The 22713-nt window shown below is 43.2% G+C and overlaps 1 long non-coding RNA gene and 2 pseudogenes across 1 annotated transcript in view; all 3 read right to left on the bottom strand.

Annotated features, from left to right (window-relative positions):
- The window catches only part of LOC122904713, a 91827-nt gene that overhangs the window by 67941 nt on the left and 1173 nt on the right, over positions 1-22713 (bottom strand). The window lies entirely within an intron of this gene.
- LOC122904711 lies at positions 9995-10473 on the bottom strand (annotated as a pseudogene).
- Positions 19098-20975, bottom strand: LOC122904710 (annotated as a pseudogene).

Here is a 22713-nt window from a genome sequence, read left to right as displayed (position 1 = left end):
CTGCCAACTTGTGATCTCTCTCTGTCAAATAAATAAATAAAATCTTTTTAAAAAAAAAATTATCAGGACGCCTGGGTGGCTCAGTTGGTTAAGCAGCTGCCTTCGGCTCAGGTCATGATCCCAGCGTCCTGGGATTGAGTCCCACATCGGGCTTCTTGCTCGGCAGGGAGCCTGCTTCTCCCTCTGTCTCTTCCTGCCATTCTGTCTGCCTGTGCTCACTCTCTCTCCCTCTCTCAGACAAATAAATAAAATCTTTAAAAAAAATAAAAATAAAAAATTAAAAATAAAAAAAAATTATCAGAGAACACAAGGTCACCTCTGTCCCTCAGAGTCTGGTATTCAGAACTGACACATTATAACCCATAATCCTAAACATCCATTCCCAAAGCTCACCCTCAGAGTCCAGGACCATATTTCTTTATTTCATAGGGCTTGTCCTATGCCCTATGATCTCAAAATGAAGGCTGATTGCAGCTAAATGACATGAAAGTTCATGGGATATATCTTTGCTGATGACAGAGACAGTGCTTTGACTTTGGGGGAGATCTGAAACACGGAGGCACTTAAGGGGAGATCTGAAACACAGAGGCACTTAAGAGAAAAAACAAATTAATTCATTCTCAAATCTTTTCTCTCCAAGTGAATACAATATATTCTTGTATTAGCCAATGATGTCAAAGTTTCTCTTCATGTTCCAGCTCAGAGGGATTAGTTCTGGGGTACCCACAAATTACCATTGTACTGGCAACACTATTATATTGGCCTTATGAATATATATCTAGTGATATTAACCATCTCATGTTACTCTTACATGATATGCATGCAGGCTTGGATGTGACATTCCTGAAACTTGACACTATTTTTTAACACTGATGCATGACTCTAGATACTGCTTTAAGAGACTAATAAATCACAATTATATGTAATAGTTACTTTTATGATGCAGAATGTGATAATGTGTGAACCTTTGCCACCCCCAACAAAAACTATTAGACTGTGACTGTAAAGAACTTTTAGCAATACTTCTGACAATTTCACTTCTATTTTTTTCATACACACAATCAAAAGGCTCTCTCAAATTGTGTCTGCAACCCTCTGAGAGTTCCAAAACCCTTTCCTGAGACCCAGAACATCACATTTTTTTCTTAATAATACAGAAATAATATTCTTTACATGTATTCTATACAGAAATATAGAATACAGAAATAGTATTCTTTACGTTGGCCCAAATGGCACAAAAGCAGTGATGGATATGACTGTGGGTGCCTCGGCACAAATTAACTGATGGCATGAAATCTAGTAGTAATCACTGTATTCTTCACCACTGTAAACGCACATTTAAAAAAAAAAAAAAAAAAGGAGTCGCCTGAGTGGCTCTGTCAGTTAAGCATCTGCCTTTGGCTCGGGGTCCTGGGATTGAGCCTCAAGTTGGGCTCAGCAGGAAGCCTGCTTCTCCCTCTCCCTCTACTACTCCCTCTGCTTGTGCTCTCTCGCTCTCTCTCTCTCTCTCTGTGTGTCAAATAAATTTTTAAAATTTTTTTTAAAAAAATAGGAGCACCCACAGACTCAGTCCATGTAGGGTCGCTACACTTACCACAATGAATTTCATGTCGCTCTACTGAAGAATATAAAGAACCATTATCTGTTCTGAAGTGAAGGTGAGAATATTAAGCCCTAGTGCCATTAAGAATTTCTTCAATATTAGATTACCTCAATTTTCTACAAATAGTAGAGTAACAAAGAGTAACAATTCCTAATTCTTTTTTCTAATACCAGAAAAAAGCAAAGGTCGCAGACTGTGGGACTGCACCAAACGTTACCTGCCAGTGCTGACAGCACAGACGGTTGAGCTTATAAACTGGTAGAGTGGGCCTTGAGGACCCAGAAGGGCCCTGTTAGCCCCTTTTCCCTTACCACACCACCAGACCTAAAATTCCAAGACTAGAGATTGATGGGCTTAACTTTAAAATAAGAATCCCCCTGAGAGAGGTGAAACATTTGAGTTCTTCTGCCTTTTGCAACTAGTGGAATTGAGTTTATTGACTTCTTTCCCAAAGACGTGGGGCCTAGGAAACTTTGCTCCCTCTGCCTGGATATCCTGAGCAGTTTCACTCAGGAGTCCTATTGCCTCCCCACGTACTTGGGGAAGCTGAGTCTAGGCCCTTGTACTCTATACACCAACCTCTCTCTTCTCTCTTCCCACCAAGCCCTGGGACTGGGGAGAAATGGCAGGCTGTATTTTTAGTCTAGGGTAGTGTTCCCTGCTATTATTTCTGACCTAGACAGGTTTCCTTTCCCACAATCCACTTCATAATCTATTCACAAAGCTATGGGAACAAGATCAAGAATTTTCATTCTCAGGGCACCTGGGTGGCTCTGTCGGTTAAGTGCCTGCATTTGGCTCAGGTCATAATCCCTGGGATTGACCCCGCATTGGGTTCCCTGCTCAGTGGGGAGTCTGCTTCTTCCTCTCTCTCTGACCCTCCCCCCACTCGCACGCGCGCACACACACACACACACACACACACTCAAATAAATAAAATTTTTTAAAAAAAGAATTTTCATTCTCTTGTCTTCTATATCCCTTCCTTGAAGCAAAGGACACAAAACAAAACAAAAATCCGTGATAATGTGCTCTATGATGTCATAATTCATCTATAACATGACTGCCATGAACTCCAGTCCTCCGTCTGCCCCCTGTTATCAAACAAGGAAAGGTTAATTGTAGCAGCCTCCTAGGAGGGGCGGAGGAATGACATGAATGTAAGAGTAAGGCTGAATGGGAAGATGGTAGGCAACCCCAGATCAGAGAGCAGTAAAGAAGTCAGACCTCCATCAACAAACCTGGACATTTCCACCATTACCATTGTAGTCCCCGAAGTTCTAGCCAGGAACAGGACTCAGAATGGCCCCCACTGATAGATCAGCTATACTGAATCACTACCATCAGGTTGTATAGGCAGACCCATGGAAATCCTGGGGAGCTAGCCAAGCAGACTCACACCAGGCATTTCCTTACTCATGAAACAACTTTATCCCACAGTCTGTTACTGATGCTTGTTTTTGTTTTGTTTCATTTTTTTTGTAACTTATGCTTTTAGGCCCTCCTCCTCTATTCTTTGTGGTAGATATTCACAGTAGAGATCACTGATCCTGCCTCATTAGGGAAAGGGGAAAGGAAAGATACAGGAATAAAATAAATATATGTCTTTATCACAACTAATATCCTCCTGCAGAGAATGTAGGAGATCGGGTAGCATCTGGTCACTCAGATACCACATGGCAACGCCTTGGACTATGGTTGTGGCAGTGGGATAGAAATGACCAGAGATGTAAACCGAGCGTTATATTGGAGTTAGACTCAACAGAGCCAGAGGTTGGTTGGATAGAGCTTGTGAGAAGCAGGAATGGTCGAAGAGAACCCGCAGGTTTCTGGCGTGTGCATCTGGGCAGATGGTGGGGTCATTTAGTGAAATAGGGAACACAGGGAAAGAGGGGCTTTCAGCTGGGAGAATGATGTGTTCCTCTTTGGACCATTGGTTTTGAGATGCCTGTGGGCCATCTTAGTAGATTTCGAGGACACAGCTGCCCATCAGAAGAGGAAGCAGCCAGCTGTGTCGGGGGTGGCAAATGGGGCCTTCCTGAGTTCTCTGCAGCCAGGCTGATGCCTCTTAAAGATGGGCCTGGCTGATTGGTAATTAAGTAAATCAGAGTGGAGGTGTACATTTCCTTTACAGTGGCTGCAAGCCATTAACACGCCCGGCAGCACTCTTTACTTAACGCTGCTCTCAAACAAATAGCACATCTGGCAAGTTAGTGCCAATTCCATGGCCATTGGGGCCTGCAAATCAAAACATGTCTCTCAGTAACGTGCAGAGTGAACCAAAATGGCATTGAAAGGGCTAAGTGATGCTGTTTATGAACTTCATAAACTGTCTCATTGTCATGGTTCATTAACCCACCCGCCTTGCTCAATCCATAATCCCAAACCCTGGGTGAGGTTTGCTAGTGTCACGTTCCAGGGGAAGTCACAGGACCAATTTAGCAGGATGCTCATTAATAAACCCGTAGCGATGTATTGTCCATCACTTCATCAACAGCAACTACCCTCAGGGGACACAGGGCTTGACAAAAAGAATCTCCTTTTTCCCAAAACTGAAACCCAAGGTAAGCTGAAAAATATGTTGATCCCTGTTATAGGGCAGGGATAGAAGTATGTCTGTATTGCAAAGTAACCTAAGCTAATTGGATCAATCAACAGATTGTCAACAGATTGTCAAATTAGAAGGAAGGAAGGCCGTCACTCCACAAACTCGCTACCAGGTGGATGATACAATAGAAATCTCAAACGCAATGTTGCCACACATTCGAATTTATTAGTCATCAGAAGCAAAACCTGTTCACCCCAAGAGATCCTGGGATTAAGTCAGGCATCAGCTTTCCGCTCAGCAGGGAGTCTGTTTCTCCCTCTGCCCCTCCCCCTCCTTATGTGGGCATGAGTGCCTGTGTGTATGTGTGTGTGTGTGTTGTGTGTGTGTGTGTGTGGTGTGTGTGTGTGTGTGTGCTCTCTCTCTCTCAAATAAACAAAAAAAACTTTTTAAAAATTAAAAAACATAAAACACTAATGCTAACCTTCTTGGAATGTGGATTTCCAGTTAGTGGGCTCAAAGTGTTAATTAAACTACCCTGCCTAAAATGTGTATTCTTGGGGAGCCTGGGTGGCTCAGTGGGTTAAAGCCTCTGCCTTCGGTTCAGGTCACGATCCCAGAGTCCTAGGATGGAGCCCCGCATCGGGCTCTCTGCTCACCCAAGAGCCTGCTTCCCTTCCTCTCTCCGTCTGCCTCTCTGCCTACTTGTGATCTCTGTCTGTCAAATAAATAAATAAAATCATTAAAAGTAAATAAATAAAATAACATGTGTATTCTTCATTAAAGCATCTCAAAATGTTAATTTAAGGCCCAAGGACTTAGATTTACGTTAACTTATACCCATATATTTCACATACTGAAATTTTTTGAGAGAGATTTTTTGAGAGGAAATTTTTTGCAAGCAAGGAAGGACAGACAGAGAGGGAGCAAGAGAACCCCAAGCAGGCTCCACGCCCAACACAGAGCCCATCGCAGGGCTTGATCTCACGACCCTGAGACCACCCAGATGCTCTTCACATACTGAAATATTTTAAAGTGAAATCGCATGTAGACAATAAGGTATTTGGGGTTTTATTTTTGTCCTTGCTTTGCTGTTAAAAATAAAAACAGAACTTGGAGCGCCTAGGTGGCTCAGTGGGTTAAAGCCTCTGCCTTCAGCTCAGGTTATGATCCCCGGGGTCCTGGGATCGAGCCCTGCTCTGCAGGGAGCCTGCTTCCTCCTCTCTCTCTCTGCCTGCCTCTCTGACTACTTGTGATCTCTGTCTGTCAAATAGATGAATGAAAAAAATCTTTAAAAAAAAAAAAAACAGAACTCACAGCATGGGCTCTGTTCCAATCATCTTTTACTATGTAACAAAACTTAATAGAAACTAATGTCAGGCATGGTGATTACAGTTAATAATACTGTATTATATACTTGGAAGTCACTAAAAGAGTAGATCTTAAATGTTCTCACCACAAAAAGTACTGGTAATCATGCTGTGTGAGAAAGTGTTAGCTAACAGCTCTGGAGGTGACCACCATCTTGCAACACACTAGTGTACCAATCAACATGTTGTGCCCCATAACCTTACCCAATATTATATATCAGTTATATCTCAGGGGAAAAAACACTAATCGCTATCTATTTTGTTCACAAATCTACAAATTGGTCATGGCCAGTTGGAGGCAGAAACTCAGCTCTGTTCCACAGCACCTGGGGCCTCAGCTGAAGGACTTGGAACAGCAGGAGTCAGGTCCAGAATCCTAGAAAGACTTCTTAACTCACCTCTCTGATACCTGGGCGAGGAAGACTCAAACACAGGCTCAGCTGACACGTCAATCTGAGCATCTATACATGGCCGTTCCACTTGTCGACATTTTGGGCTTCTGACAGGGTGGTGGCTGGGTTTCCAGAAGGAACAATCCCCAGAGTGAGTGTTACAAGAGAATGGCCTTTTCAGACCTCCACTCAGAAATGACACAGCCTCACCTCCACAATGTTCTATAGTGACAAGCCACCCCCGATTCAAGGAAGCAGAATGAGACCTCACAAGCCTCTAGAAGGGCAGTGGTTGATCACACTGCAGAAGGGCATGGGGGAGGGGATTCGGTGGCACAGCCAACCATTCGGAAGAGCAATCTGCCTCAGGCTAGGACTAAAAATGATTAATATGTGGTCACTGGGTCTTTGTCCTGAAAGAACTCATAATTTAACTTTGGAAACAGAAAAAGAATGAATAATTACAATACAAGATGGTGGTAGATCAGGGATCAGCAAACTGTGACTTGCCTCCTGTTTTGTAAATACATTTTCGTGGAACATAACCATGCTTACTCATTTACATACTGTCTTTCATACTATGATGACAAAGCCATGTAGTTATGACAGAGACCATATGGCCCACAAAGCCTAAAATATTTACTTTTTGGTCCGTTAGAGAAAAAGCTTGCTAACCCCCTATAATAGATTCTTTTAAAAAGGAAGGAAGGAAGGAAGGAAGGAAAAGAAGGAAGGAAGAAGGAAGTAAGGAAAAGAAAAAAAGCTTTGGCACTGTTGAGGAGGGGAAAATTAACTTTTTTTTAAGGTTTTATTTATTTGTTTGTGAGAGAGAGAGAGTGAGAGAAATCATGAGAGGGGAGAGGGTCAGCAGGAGAAGCAGACTCCCTGCACAGGGAGCCTGATGTGGGACTTGATCCCGGGTCTCCAAGATCATGACCTGAGCCAAGGCAGTTGCTTAACCAACTGAGCCACCCAGGCACCTGGGAAAATTAGCTTTTTATTGGAATGTCAAAGATACAAAAAGGGTAAAATTTAGACTGAATTTTATTCAATGATTTATTCCTATTTGCCTTGTTTGGGAAAAGATTCAGGGCGGTTGACAAGGATGTGGAAAGGATAACTAGGTGTTCACCAGCAGTGGTGTTGGAGAAGGGACATTCCAGGCAAAAGGAACATGCACGTACCACGTGTCTGAGGAATGAAAATGTGCTCTGTTCAGAGAACTATAAAGATTCAGTGCAGTGGATCATGTGAACTATAAAGATTCAGTGCACCGGACCAGTGGGCTCCCGGGCCAGAAAGGAGTGAGAGGTCATGTGATACCAAGAAATAGGAAGTCTGGAGCCCAAAAACTCTCAGGAGAACCATGATGAAGACTGGACCCAGGCCGACCAACAGGAATGCAGAAGCAGGGTTATGTCCAGACACTCGTGGGGATCATTCCCTTATATCCTCAACTCTCATTTGTGACCTCATCAGAGACATCTTCTGTAATCAACATGTCTAAAATAGCAACTCCCTTCTATTAACCTGTGTTCCCATACCTTGCTTCGTTTTCCTAGCCATTAATACCAGTCACCACTATGCATTTACTTGTCTGTTGCCTTTTTCCCCCATCAGATATAAGTTTCAAGAGCATGGTCTTTCTCTGTTTGTTGCTATTACCCCAGTGTCCGGCAGCAATAGACTAATTTGTTGAATGAATGAATGAATGAACGAATGACCAAACAACTAGGAAAATATCGAAAAGCAGAGTGACCACAATTCAGAAACTAACTGGATGTGGGAGGTGGGAAGGGGAAAGCCTGAGGGTCACTCCAAGATTTCCAGTACGGTTGGCTGGGTAAGATGTTGATGCCATCAACTAAGGGAAGTAAGAAAAGGTATGGTGGGGAATGAGGCATTGGGTAAGACTGCAAGTTTGGTAATTTGGTTTTAGACTGTTGAGTTAAAGGGGCCTCATAAAACCACTCAGAGTAACTATTCAGTTGGCAACTGGAAATTTGGATATTAAGTTTAAGAGAAAAGAAATGAGTGTGAAGATCTGAGATCACCTGAGTATAGGCGATAGGTGATACCATAGCAGGGCTTTTTTTTTTTTAAAGGCAAGAGAGGAAGAGAGATGGTGACTATATTTGGGAAGAGAAAACATCCTTTAAGAGGTTGGTGGAGAAAAAGGAACCAAGGAGACTTAAGGTGTAGTCAGAGAAGAAGAGAACCAGAGAAAAGCTAGTGCCAGGTGGGCCAAGGGAGCACGTTTTCGAGAGAGAAAATAGCCAACAAATTCAGATGCTAGAGAAGGCTTCTGATAGAAGGATGAGGGAGAGGATCTCCAAAGAGATCCAAAATGTTCCATGGTGACTCTTACTGTTGGGATATATTTCTCATTTAGAGATTAAATTTCTTCTGTCATCCTCAAAGAAATAAGATTCCTCTATCTAGAGACCAAAATTCTACCTCTGCAGTCGACAGCCTATGTTGTCTCTGTGACCAGGTAAATCCTTGGTAAAGGGAATGTTCATTCAAATCATGTTACTAACACAACTCCAACCACGTGGGCTGTCCACATCAGGGTGTCCACTCACTGGCTAATGAGCTCCTGTCTTGGGTGATTTAAAAAACAATATGGAGTCATTGTTTTGAGTATGAATCACAGCCATGAATAGATTTGCTTCAGTCCTTAATTGATGTAAACAAGGTATTTCAAGGGACCCAGGAGTGAGTTCTTGGCTAAAGTTGGTAATCTCCTCTCTGAATCTCAACCCATGTTTTTATTCACTCTCCATTCACCCTTTCAGATTCACTGTCACCTCAATATGACATCTATTCTCCCCATGTCCCCAAAACTGTTCTCTCCATGTCATGACCAAACACTTCCTAATGAAATCCAATGACCTATCAGCACCTTCTTCTGCTGCTTCTTAACCTGGTTAGTCACCAGCCACCTTTATCCTCTCCTGGAAGGCTCTCCTCCTTTGGTTTCTCTGCTGTCAGGTTCTCTGGGTTTTTCTATTGCTCTGTGTATTTTTGATTTCTTTGAATGGCTGGATTTCTTCCTTTTGCCCCTAAATGGTAGTTGTCTCCTAAAATCCAGTCTTCATTTTTCCGGCCTTCTACTACACTCATCCTTGTCTCCTCCACTTCTCTGTTCTCCTTCTGCTTTCCAGCCGGCCATATAGTTTATATTTCCTGTAATGGTCGTCATCGTATGGGACATCAGTATATGTATTTATATACAAAATATTTCCTACAATGTATTGGTAAGAATGCCGCCTGTTTAAGACTGTGGCCAGCTCAGGTCGTCTTTTTTTTTTTTTTTCTTAAGATTTTATTTATTTGAGAGAGAACGAGTGAGAACATGAGCTGGGGGAGAGGCAGATGGATAGGGGGAAGCAGGTTCCCCAATGAGCAGGGAGCCCAATACGGGACTCGATCCCAGGACCCCGAGATCATGACCTGAGCTGAAGATGCTTAACCATCTGAGCCACCCAGGCGCCCCTGAGGTCATCTTTTTATATAAAAGTCAAAGATGATATTCTGACTTATGATATAAACAAAGCATTTTGAGACAATATCCTCTCATCTGAGGATGAGATTGGGCAGAGTTTAATTCACCCTGGGGACTAGAAAAGTTCAATTAAGAAAGCACTGACTCAGAGGGAAAATTGTATTAAAATTAAATAACTTTAGGGGTGCCTGGGTGGCTCAGTTGTTAAGCATCTGCCTTTGGCTCAGGTCATGATCCCAAGGTTCTGGGATCAAACCCCACATCTGGCTCCCTGCTCAGCAGGAAGCCTGTTTTTCCCTCTCCCGCCCTCTCTCCCCCACTTGTGTTCCCTCCCTCACTGTCTCTGTCAAATAAAAAAATAAAATCTTAAAAAAATTAAATTAAATTAAGTAACTTTTGGGCACAATGCTAGGTGCTCATTTACATATATTTACAAGGAATTGTATGAAGCTAATTAAAGCTACCTCTGCAATAGAATTCACAACAGAGATTAAAAGTTCATTATTTCACACATTTTCTTTTTTTTTTTTTTAATCATGAAAAAACTGTATTTAGATTTAGCCAGCTGGACTCAGTTTAGATGATCCCAATTTCGTTGGCAACATCCAAAGCATCATAGTCAGGGGCCAGCTGAACGTATGCCTTCTTCTCTCCATCAGGCCTGATTAAGGTGTTGACCTTGGCTACATCAATGTCATAGAGCTTCTTCACAGCCTGTTTGATCTGGTGCTTGTTGGCCTTGACCTCCACAATGAACACAAGTGTGTTGTTGTCTTCTATTTTCTTCATGGCTGACTCAGTAGTCAGGGGGAACTTGATGATGGCATAGTGATCAAGCTTGTTTCTCCTGGGGGCGCTCTTTCGAGGGTATTTGGGCTGCCTTCCGAGAAGCAGAGTCTTGGGTCATTGGAATGTAGGTGATATGCGGATCTTCTTTTTTTGTGTGACTGTGGACACCTTTCAGCACCGCTTTCTTGGCTTTCAAAGCCTTTGCTTTGGCTTCGGCTTTGGGAGGGGCAGGGGCTTCCTTCTTAGCTTTCGGCGCCATCTTCGTAAAAGGGCCACACATTTTCTTTAATAAGAATTTAATTCACTTAATGCTACATATGTTTATTTTGCTATGTATTTAAAGTTTATCTTTTGTCTATACCCTTTAAGGCTTTTTAAAATAAATCCTTTCAAATCAAAAGTGAATATTAGACATTTACAATGTCACCAAATTTTCAGTCATTCCTCTCAGATATTAAGTTTATCTGGCAAATCCTCCAGCCAAAATAAAACACATATTTGTTTAAAAGGAACAGAAGGAAGGGTGAAGTCAGTAAACTTGAACCCCAAATATAGTAAGTGATGTTCAAGATGTTGGTCCTTCAAATGCGATCTTTTCCTAGTTTTCCCATTTCTGCCAAAAGTAACATTATTTTCCTGGTCCACAGGCTTAATGTCTTAGAGATTCCTTTACCTCTGCCCACTCTTTTCTTACTTATCTCCAGATTGTCTGCAGTCATTACTCATTCTTCTTTATTTTTGGAGCTACTATCCAGTCTAGGCCATGGGTACTTCACAAGGGGAATGAAATAGCTTCTCCCTGGTCCTCTTGCTCCCAATCCCTCACTAGGTCAAGTACTTCTCACCAGGTACCTCTTTTGTATGAAGGAGGGCTCGAGGAATTTTTTTTAAATATCATTTTGAGGTAAACTTTTTAAAATCATCTGAGATAAAAAAAAAAAACTTTGATGACTTTATATGAGCAGGTAGATACACATCAACATTATGTTCTTTGGATTCATTATATGTAATTGGAGATAAAATTTGTCTCCATTTTTGCCTCCATCTTTGTGACATTTGGCTCTTAAACTTCTGAACACTTCTATTGTTTAACTAAAAATTCAATCTTAAGTTGAAGATGGAAACAGGTGGATCACTTGATGTACTTCTAGGAATAGAGACGTGAAGATAATCAATTATCTTGAGAGGTAAGTAAAAAATATAGATTCAAAAAGGAGTTAGATACACTTGAGAGCAAGGGATCCATAAGGAGTTAAACACACATTCAGAGGCTTATTCATAGTCATCAGGATATTATCATGTGCAGCATAACGAAAGATGTCAGACAAGTTTGCTGACATGAACTACTGGCTGTTTCCTGGGCAGTGTGCTTCAAAGGCTCTCTATGGCCTGTCATATAAAATCCAAACTGAGAATCCGGGCTTCAGTTTCTTTAATTATGAAATGGCCATGCTGGTCTTGAAGAGTGGTCTTCAAAATTTTGAGCAACCCAAAACATAAACCAGATTAAAGTGGAACCATTAGAAGAAAGCATTCCCAGGAACCAGATCCTACCACTCCCACCATGCCCCTCCCCCCTGCCCGGCACCCCCCACAGATAAATCGCTGACCTGGAAGATCTCCAAGTTTCTTCCTTGCTGCTGGGATTCTCTTCTGAACTTAGATTTCAACGTCCTCCATTAAACGGTCTTGCCTTCCAAATTCAGTTTTCTCCATTCCCTCTGAGGGTTCCAAACTCAGTTTTCTCCATTCCCTCTGAGGGTTCCAAACTCAGTTTTCTCCATTCCCCCTGAGAGTTCAGGATAGAAACCCAAATGCCCACGGACAAGGTGGAAATTGAGGCAATTCTGAAGTCCATCCCTCATCTAAAAAGGTTTACCATCCAGGGTTGCCAGATCTTCCCATTTGTCCGAAGAATCTAGAAATCCGGCTCTTCCTTTTAAAATGAGAGATTTTTAAAATGTGGTAGCTATGATGGTTACTTTATGTGTCAGCTTGCTAAGTTATGGTGCCTCATTGTTTAGTCAAACACTAGTCGAGGTCTTGCTATTGAGATATTTTGTAAATGTGGTTAACATCCACAATCAGCTCGTTGTAAGCAAGGGAGATTACCTCTGATAATGTGGGAGGGCCTCATTCAATCAGTTGATGGACTTAACAGCAAAACAAACAAAAAACTGAGGTTTCCTGGAGAAGAAAGAGTAAGGAATTCTGTCTCAAAAATGTAAATAGAGGGGTACCTAGGTGGCTCAGCCAGTTAAGGGGCTGCTTTTGGCTCATGTTATGATCCCAGGTTCCTGGGATCAAGCCCTATGGTTGGGCTCCCAGCTCAGCAGGAAGCCTGCTTCTCCCTCTGCCACTCTCCCCTGCTTCTGTTTTCTCTCTATCAGGTAATTTAAAGAAAAAAAAAATGTAAATTGAAATCCTATCTGAATTTCCAGTCAGCCAGCCTACCCCAGTGATTTCAGACTACACACACACACACACACACACACACACACACACACACTTTCTTGGTTCTATTTCTCTGAAGAACCATGACAGATAAAGTAGCTAACCCAGACTTTTGTGAATCTCTGTAGGCCAGACAAAAGACATGCACGAACCCAGACTGTTCATGCCACCAGGATGTGGCCTCAGTGTCCTGCCATCCAGCCCATCTTCTTGGGAGCCCCTGTTTTATGTGCACCTCCTCTTGGTACCATCATGCCCTTTCCCCACACGGAAAGCCTTCTCCATTTTTACTCCCAGGAAATCCAATGCTACCCAGATGCACCATGCTCAAGGCTCTCCTCGCTTTCAGGAAGCTTCCAAAATGATTTGATGCCATGATGACCTCTAGGCATTACTTTCAATTCCATCTACATTTAATGCTCACAGATAGAATGTGCTATGTGATGCCATTGTCGTGATTTTTTAAATCACTCTCAAAACATTGTTCACCTTGTCTCTCAAGGACTAACAAACGTCTCACCTTTAGAGATTTTCTGTCATCATTCAACAACTTGTGCCAAAAACAAATTGCTCTAGAAATCAGAAAACAGGATGAGTTCCAGTCTCAGCTCTGACACAAGTTAAGGGCATTGCCTTGGAAAGGTCTCCAGGCAGCTCTGTGAAGCAGGATACAATTAATTAATGGCTAAAATTTACCCACTGCTCACCACTCTCCAGTACTATGAGCTTTACATGCTTTGATTCATTTAATCCTTAAAATGTTATGACATAGATACTATTGTATAGAAGAAACTAAGACACAGAAATACGAAGTAATTTGCCCAGGGATAGCTTGCAAGCAGCAGAATCAGCATTTGTACCCAAGCAGCCTGGTTCCTTAGCCCACATTCCTTTTTTTTTTTTTTAAGATTTTATTTATTTATTTGACAGAGAGAGACACAGCGAGAGAGGGAACACAGCAGGGGGAGTGGGAGAGGGAGAAGAAGGGTTCCTGCCAAGTGGGGAGCCTGATGCAGGGCTCGATCTCAAGACCAGGAGATCTTGACCTAAGCCAAAGGCAGATGCTTAACAACTGAGCCACTCGGGTGCTCTGCTTAGTCCACATTCCTAACCACTACACAAAGGAGACTCAAAATACATATTGCATAACTCCCAGCAGCTCTAAAATTCTATGATTTTACTTCTAAGATCACCTTCACTCAGTATGTTCTTTATTAGAAGAAACAATAAGGACTCACTGAATGTTTGTTAAAATGAGTCAACTACTTTTCAGTTAATTTCCATTTCCTTTCCATGATGGCAGGTCAGGTTATGTGAGTGTGGGGGACGAGGTCTGACTGAGTTCCTAAGTCACTAACAACAGGTTCTGATCACAGGACTGACATGGCCACTAAATTCCCTATCTACACTTTATCCTATTCTTAGACTTATAGTCCCATGAGATTAGATTATAATGAACATCATTTGTTTCCTACAAAGCAGGATGAAAAAATATCTCCAGAATTGGTGTGTAAGGCAAGCCTTTACCCAAAGAAAATGAAAACACTAATTCAAAAAATTGTACATACTTCTATGTTCATTGTAGAATTAGTTACAACAGGCAAGATACAGAAATAAGTCAAGTCTCTGTAGATAGATAAATGGGTAAAGAAGATGTGGTGCGCTGGAATATTATGTAGCCATAAAAAAGGATGATTTCTTGCCATTTGCAACAACATGGATGGACCTAGAGGGTATAATACTAAGGGAAATAAGTCAGGCAAAGTCAAATACAATATTCTATCACCCACGTGTGAAATTTTTAAAAAATGAACAAACAAAGAAAAAGAAAGAAAAAAACAGACTCTTAAATATGGAGAACAAACTGGTGGTTGCCAGAGGGGAGTTAGATGGGAGGACAGATGATAAAGGAGATTAAGAGTACACCTACCATGCTGAGCACTGAGTAATGTACAGAATTATTGAATCATACTGTAAACGTGAAACTAATATAACACAGCATGTTAATAATAATAATACTTCAATTTAAAAAAATAAGTAAATAAAAATTTTAAAAATCTTCAATTAGGGGGTGCCTGGGTGGCTCAGTGAGTTAAAGCCTCTGTCTTCGGCTCAGGTCATGATCCCAGGGTCCTGGGATTGAGCCCTGCATCAGGCTCTCTGCTCAGCGGGGAGCCTTCTTCCCTTTCTCTCTCTCTGCCTGCCTCTCTGCCTACTTGTGATCTCTGTCTGTCAAATAAATAAATAAAATCTTCAAAAAAAAAAGTCTTCAATCAGTGCCACACCTGAGTGGCTCAGTAGGTTGGGCATCTGCCTCTCAATTTCAGTTCAGGTATAATCTCGGGGTCATAAGGTCAAGTCCTACATCGGGCTCTGTGCTCAGCATGGAATCTGCTTGAGAGTCTCTTTTTCTCTCTCTGCCCCCACCACTCATACTCTCTAAATGAGTAAATAAACAAACAAACAAATAAAATCTTCTTAAAAAATAAGTAAATAAGGGCACCAGGGTGGCTCAGTTGGTTAAGTATCTGCCTTTGGCTCAGGTCATAATATCAGGGTCCTGGGATTGAGCCCCACATTGAGCTCCCTGCTCAGTGGAGAATCTGCTTCTCCCTCTGCCCCTCCCTCCTGCTCATGCTCTCTATCAAATAAATAAATTATATTAAATAAATAAATAAAATCTTCAATCAGTCAAAAAAAAAAGTACATTACACGCTATGACTGATCATACAGTTGAGGTCAAAATAGGCAGTTCCTGCTGGTGGCACAACCACAGAAAAAGAGTTAACTATTTCCCAACAGGGGCAGAAACAATGACCTTAAAAGATGGGAGTTAGGCTGGTTATAGCAGATCCTGTCAATAATCCATCCGTATGCCCTTGGCCCAACACCCCCACCACCACCCAGGTCGTCAGGAAACGGTTCCCACAATACTGACAGCTTCCAGCCTCAAGCACTTGTGTCTCTCTGCTGAAGGGCACGCTTGGGCCAAGCCTGACAAGGGCCAGAAACGTGGAAGGATTTATGTGGCCAGGAGTAACCCCCGACCAATGAAGTGTAAGTAATCAACTTCCTGCTCCCGTCAGTAGGATGTTCCTGGGGCTGCTGCACATATATTTTTTGGAAGCATCCCAGAGGGATCATGCCCTGTGCCCACAGTGGTCATTGACCTTTCCCCACTTTCTGTGTCTCCATCTGATTCTATCATTATGCTTCCTGGGATCATTTCCCAAATCAAGTTCTGGCACCCAAATCCTTTGTCTCAGTTTGGAGGCTGTGGTTTTGGAGGAACATAAATGAAGACACCAAGCCTTCCATTCCCAGTTTTTTCACTCCTACATCTCAGTTTCTACAGTAGCAATCTTCAGATCCACACGGCATCCTACTTCCCAGTGGTCTGAGTCCGCCATTGGGTAAAGCCACCAAATTGTGTGTGACGACGCTTTCTAAGACTGTGTAAGCACACATGTGTACACGGGCACACGGAGAAGCAGCAAAATGACGTGGGTCAACATTTCCCAAAATACATCCCAGGGAATGGTTTTTAATAAATTTTGCTTGAAAAATAATCTTAATGTCAAATTAAATTTTTTAATGTTAAATTTGGGGCTGGGTTGCTTAAAGGACAAAGAGGTCTAGTGTACATCCCATGATTCTGTTGTGCAAAGACAAAAAGGTGTCCGTTTGCTCTGACTTCTCTTGTTCTTGAGCCTCTATCCTCACCAACCGGGAAAAATTACACTTGCCAATTAAAAGTCCCTCAGTCTTGTCAATTCTATTTTTTTTAAGATTTTATTTATTTATTTGACAGGCAGAGAGAGATCACAAGTAGGCAGAGAGGCAGGCAGAGAGAGAGTTGGGGGGAAGAAGGCTCCCTGCTGAGCAGAGAGCCCAATGCGGGGCTGGATCCCAGGACCCTGAGACCATGACCTGAGCTGAAGGCAGAGGCCTTTACCCACTGAGCCACCCAGGCACCCCAGTCTTGTCAATTTTAAAACGTCTCTTTTGGGGGTGCCTGGGTGGTGTAGTCAGTTAAGTGGCCGACTCTTTCTCTTGGCTCAGGTCATGATCTCAGGTTCATGCGACTGAACCCGAGTTGGGCTCCCCACTCAGCGCAGAGTTTGCTTGAGATTCTCTCTGTCTCTGCCCCTCCCTTCTGCACTCTCTCTCCTTTGGGGTACATATTTAGTTAACTCAAAGTTCAAACTTTCTATCAGAAGTTTCTCTCCCTCAAAGGATCTCACCATCTCACATCGTAAGTGGTTTAGGGGCCCAGAGGCCAAGAAAGGATGGAGAGGGCATGCTGCCCACTGGAGGTGGGCCCCGCTGTCCACCAGAATCGACTGGAGAGATTATAAAAATGCAGATTCCCAGGTCCTCTGTCTGGATGTTTTGATTCAGGGACAATGGAGTGAAACCAAAAAACCTGTGTTTTTAACCAGTTTCCCAGAGGGCTCTGACATAGCCAGAGCAAAGCCTGGCATTTGGGAAATGCTAGCATGGTCTGTCTTGTTGCCCACCAAGTTTTGAACTTCCTGCCGTACTGTAAAGTAGGAAAGACTCACGGCCTGTTGTCTCACGCTGAGGTGTATGGTGTAGCACTATCCTTGCCTTTATTCATCATGAGGCATATTGGGGCAGAGGATAATAAGGTTTCCACGTGAGTGTTGGCACTAGTGGTAATATACACTGATGCCGTAATTTAAATATGGTAATCATAGAATTTTTAAAGCAGAACTGAGGAAATAAAAGGAGGAGAAGAGCCTCTGGTATTAATTCCAGTCATTTCAATACCACAAGGAGTAAGTTTTGGGGCGCCTGGGTGTTTCAGTCAGTTAAGCGTCCAGCTGTTGCTTTTGGCTCCAGTCATGATCTCAGGGACATGGGACAGAGCGTAGGCTCTGTGCTCAGTCAGGAGTCTGCTTGGCAATATCTCTCCCCCTCTCTCCCTCCCCCTGCTTGCATGCATGCTTACACGTGCTCTCTCTCTCTTTTTCTCTCTCTAAAATAAATGTTAAAATCTTAAATAAAATTAAAAAGGAGTAAGTTCTAAGAAAAGCCACACAAAAATCCCTGAAGAAAAAGAGGAACAGTTTTATGAACAAAGACCAAAAAAAAAAAATTATATATAATTTACTTAATAAACTCTACATCTACAACTCTGAAAGTTAGATCTCTTTTAAAAACTGCTGGAAAAAGAAGTTAGAGGTTATTTTTCTATAATTGTGTACTTTAAAAGCATTAGATAAAATGCTCTTTCTATGGTATTCTTTATAATAAAGAAGTTTATAGCATCATTTTTGAAGTATTTTCAAGATGGATATTGTATCTTAATGAATACATAGGAAGGGTTTATACCACTTCAAGTTGATATCAATACAATCTTTCACCCAAAACAGCTTTGCATTTCAAATTCCCTAGAGTGAAATTTAACCTTCTAAAATCTGATCCAGAATATTACGTCAGCCTGTTTCTTCAAAGAGAACCTTTACCCGACATAAACAACAGCAAGATTTCAGTAACTTGACCCACCAACAGCGCATTTCCTGCCCATATGCAAGCTCAACGTGAGTAAACTGGGGAGCTCAGCTGGTCCCAGCCTTTCAGGGGCCATGTTGACATCTCAACATGGGCTCAAGTGCTTCAAGTTTCCCACAGCAGAGGGGAGGAAACATGACAGCTTGTGACACAATTCTGCTCACCGTTCATAGGTTAAACCAAATCAATGATCATCTTAACTTCAAAGAGGGTTGGAGAATATTGTCTTAGCACTTGCCTTCTAGAACTGGACAATTTGACACCAACCCTACTGGGTATCACTTCTGCCTTGCTTCTTACTCCTCTGTATGTTGGCACCAGGTAACAATCCACGCTATCTATCCCCCTGTTTGGGACTCATATTTTTTTTTAGGTAAGTGGGAAATAATTTTAATCAAAGAATTGTACATTTTCTTCCCACATATCTTGCTTTGTATTAGGAGATGACACTGCAATCCATTTCACTAAAATATTACAAAATATTTATAAGAAAATATTAAAATAACTCAAACTCAAAAGGCAAGATGGGGCAAAATAAACTGTTTTTTTCGGAAATCTCTTCTCCAGTGCCCACTGCACACAAGAAGAAAATCAAAACAAGTAAGTAACAAAGCCCCCTGGTCACAAGTTTCCAAAGAATTGGAGAAGGGGAACAAACAGGATGAACACGGTGGTATGAAAGGGAATGTATATTAGCAGCACTGCTTCAATAACCCATCTATTCTGAATGAAATAATCCTCTCTTATATGCAAGAAATTCTAAACTTTAGGATATTCCTTGAACTGAAATTTAAAAATACCCTGACAGTGAAAGTCGCTCTTTCACTAAGTTTAGTAAGAGCCTCTTTCCCCACCAACCACTGATATGAACAGAAACCTGCTCTGGCATTAAAAGCTGCTACAGGAGCCCTTCCATCTCTTTCATGAAAGCTTCATAAACACCATCCTTAGTCTTCACTGAGACAGGAACAGATGGACCAGACTTGGGAGCTTCTTTGGCAAGAGGCACAGCAGAATCATCCTGTGACTTTCTTTGGGGAGCAGCAGTGGCCCCTTTATCCTCCCGACATACCCTCAATGCAGTGGGCATGAATTGAGGGATCTCTGCCTTGGGATTAGTCATCTGTGGCTTGGCACTGACGGTTGCTGGTGCTTTCTTCTCAAATGGAGGCTGCACTTGAATCATCCACCTTGGGTCGCTGAATCAAGTTGGGTAGAGCACATAAAACCCCTGGGTTCGGCAACAGAGCTGGTGGGAAAAGCCTAGATGGGGCAGGTCCAAGTGGAGGCACCAAAGGTGGGTGTATCATGCCAGGACGAGGAGGAGGGATACCTGAAGGAGCAGGGGGATGCACCAAGGAGCCTTGGTGGGGGTCCCCGAGGAGGAGGGCCAGGAGGCAGACCTGGAGGTGAACCTGGGGAAGGGCCAGGAGATCGGCCTGGTGGTGGGCCTAGAGGCAAAAGTCGGAGTAAAGGTCCTCGGAGTAAAGGTCCTCGGAGTCCCGGCATTTCAGACAGTCTCAGGAATGGAGGAGCTCCAAGAGGTGGTCCAGGAGGAAGGCCCGTGGGAGGTCGAGGGTGGGGCCAGGGGTGGTCCAAGAGGAGGCAGTCCCAGCATGGGAGGTGCTTGAATCTGAGGAGGAGGAACAGACTGAGGGGTGGGGGTTGCTGCTGTAAAGAAGCAGTAGATGTGCCATCAGAAAGAGATTCCTCTTTATGCTGTTTTTGTGATTGCTCTTCTGCTTCAGAATCATCAGAATCATCTTTGTCATCATCCTCTGAAAATTCTTCTACTTCTCGTCCCTACTCAGGGATTTCCCGACCTGCCCTTCAAAGCATCACGGCTTGAAGGGGAGTCAGTTCCTTCATGTTCTTCTTTTTCTTCCTGATATTCCAGGCATATCTGCAAATCTCACACTCAGACCTGACTTTTTTCCTTCGTTGTTGTCTCTCTCATTATCATCACATCCACAAGATCATCCCCCTCACGTTCTCCATCTGATCTGTCAGTGTCGCTGTCATCAGTATTGTCATCATGCTTATCTTGATCCATGTCCTCAGGATACCCATCATCTTCACTGATGCTGGAAACATCATCATCATGACCCCGATGAGCAAGTTCTGGGCTTTATAACAAGTCTTCATCCTGCCTACGAGGGGGAAGATCTAGGGCAAAGCCCAATTTACAGCCATACATTTGCAAGGCTTGAGGAGGTGGTAGACCGGGAGGTTTTCTGCCAGGGGGCAAACATGGCACAGCAAACATGGATGAAGTCTTTTTAAGGATGGAGGGTGGCTGGGCACCAGGCCTGTCCTGGATTAAGATGTTGGAAGGAACATGTGGCATATCTGGCAAGGGAAAGCTCTCCACTTCCACACGCTGAGCATTCTTGACAGTGTCAAAATATCGGCTAAGTTGAGCCCTTTTCTGTTCATATTCTACTTCTAGTTTTTTCAGTTCTTTGTAAATACCCGGGCTGTCTCTTTCAAAGAGTCGTAGGTTACTTTCAAAGGTTTCACGCAGCTTTTTACACTTGTCTTTCAGCACCTCCTCACTTAACTGTGGTTGCTGCACCGGGTTAAACTCCATTTCCTCCAATTTCTTCATGTCCTGGATAATCTTCTTGGGATCCTTCATCTTCAAAACTGCAGCTTGTACCATCATGTACTGTTTTTTGTTCTTCTTTAATTCTCTCTTCCAGGCTTCTTTTTGGGCTTGGTCTGTGGGGTTCAAAAATTTTCCACTCTTGGTGGATGATGTCGATCTCCATCCCATCTTGACCATTAGTATAGTTCACTTGTTCATTAAAACAAAAAAACAGAAAAACCTCATAGGGGCCTTCACCTCTGTGTACCGGTCAGCCACCCAGCCACCGCCATCTTGAAAGCTCACGTCCCTCCTTTGGGACTCATATTATCAATCCCATAAACTTACATTATCAATCAAACAACAAAATATTTCATCCTTCTAGACCCATCGTATTAAAAGCAAAATCTCCTTTTTTTCTTAAAACCGCATCCCTAGTATATCACATTTGGGTAGAGCTAGGGTAGGTAGGTTTATTTTTTAAAAAGAGGAGTTGCTGGCTCCACTGTGGCAGAGATGACCAGCTGTGCACCAACCCCATCACTATCTCTGGGTGGTCACTGGTGAGCTACAACAGAGGCTCAGACCCTTGCAGTAGGCATAGTTATAGGACTCCATTCTGGTTAATGAAATGTAGATGGAAAGGTCATTTCCCACTTTCAGGCCCAGCCCATGAAAATCGCCCGTGTCACATGCAACTCGCACCTTCTGGCGGGATGCCAATTCGGGCAGCAATCTAGAAAGCCACATGTTGAAGACGGTAGAGCTTCCCTCAGCCTGGTCTCCAAGGGACCATGTGACCGAGCCTTCCCTCAGTGCCCTATACTGCTGCTGATAGGTTTTTTTAAGATCATCAAAATAAACTTGGATTATGACTGATAAACTTTGAGGTGGGGTGGTATAATAATTCACAAAATACTCTAAAAGTGTGACTTAAAAAGTGTTTTGGTTGGCCTCGATTCTGACAAGATCAACTAATGTACTTGCTCAGCTGTTTAGTAATCTCCGTTCTCTAAGGCAGATTCTCTGGGTAACCGCGCCGCCTGACGAGACCATTTCCCAGCAAAAGCAGGAAGAACTGCGCTATTCTCGAAGGTTGGGAAAAGGCAACAGAGGGGATGGCCAGTGTCTGGGTCCGTGGAAGCCTTTACTCATCACTGACCCTTCCGCATAGACAGGAGATACAATCACGTCAGTGACGGTCTAACGCCGATGGGCCACATTCTAAGTGTCTCATGACAGAAATAATTCATAACACGTGAACTCAGATAGATGTTACTTACATTGTATCACGCTCCTCAAAGTGCTGTCAACGCTCCTATGTTGCTGCCAACAGAACGCTCCATTTCTTCCCCTCCCCCACGGAGGGGGCGGCACCCAGAGAGGCTGCTCCCCAGCCCCCTGGGCGGTTCGATGGGTCACGTGACAGAGCTCTAACCAATGAAGTGACCACAGGCAATTCTCAAACCCAGTGGAGGCCTCAAGGGCCAAGGGGAGAGCAGAACCTCTAGCTGGAGGGAGTTGGTTCTGGAGTGAATGCTTGGAACCCCCTGTCCCCAACCCACCAGCTCTAGAGGCAAGGAAGCAGTAAACCACTGAGATTTTGCTACGCGATTAGCTCAGTTAGGATACCCTCATGACTGGATTAGGACTGTGGCCTTGGCCCCAGAGAACCAGGAGCAAGGTTAAAGCTAAAGGGAATGGTATGTAAAATACATCTCAGGAAAGCTGTTACTTTTTATGAAAGAAAGTCCAGGGGTCCCGAGGGATGAATTCCAACCCCCGCTTCTGCTCCCGCCCCCCCACCCTCCCACCCCCATCTGTTGGGGTTGGCTCTTCCCACTCGTGCAAAACTCCTACAGACTGGGCTGCTCCCCGCCAGTCGGGCATACCCGCACTTGGCCACAGCCCGCGCTCTCTGGGCCTT

This window comes from Neovison vison, chromosome 4 (genome assembly GCF_020171115.1).
Source record: "Neovison vison isolate M4711 chromosome 4, ASM_NN_V1, whole genome shotgun sequence".
NCBI classification, from domain to species: Eukaryota; Metazoa; Chordata; class Mammalia; order Carnivora; family Mustelidae; genus Neogale; species Neogale vison.
Note: the sequence above shows the minus strand (reverse complement) of the source record. Positions and strands in the feature narration are given on the sequence as shown.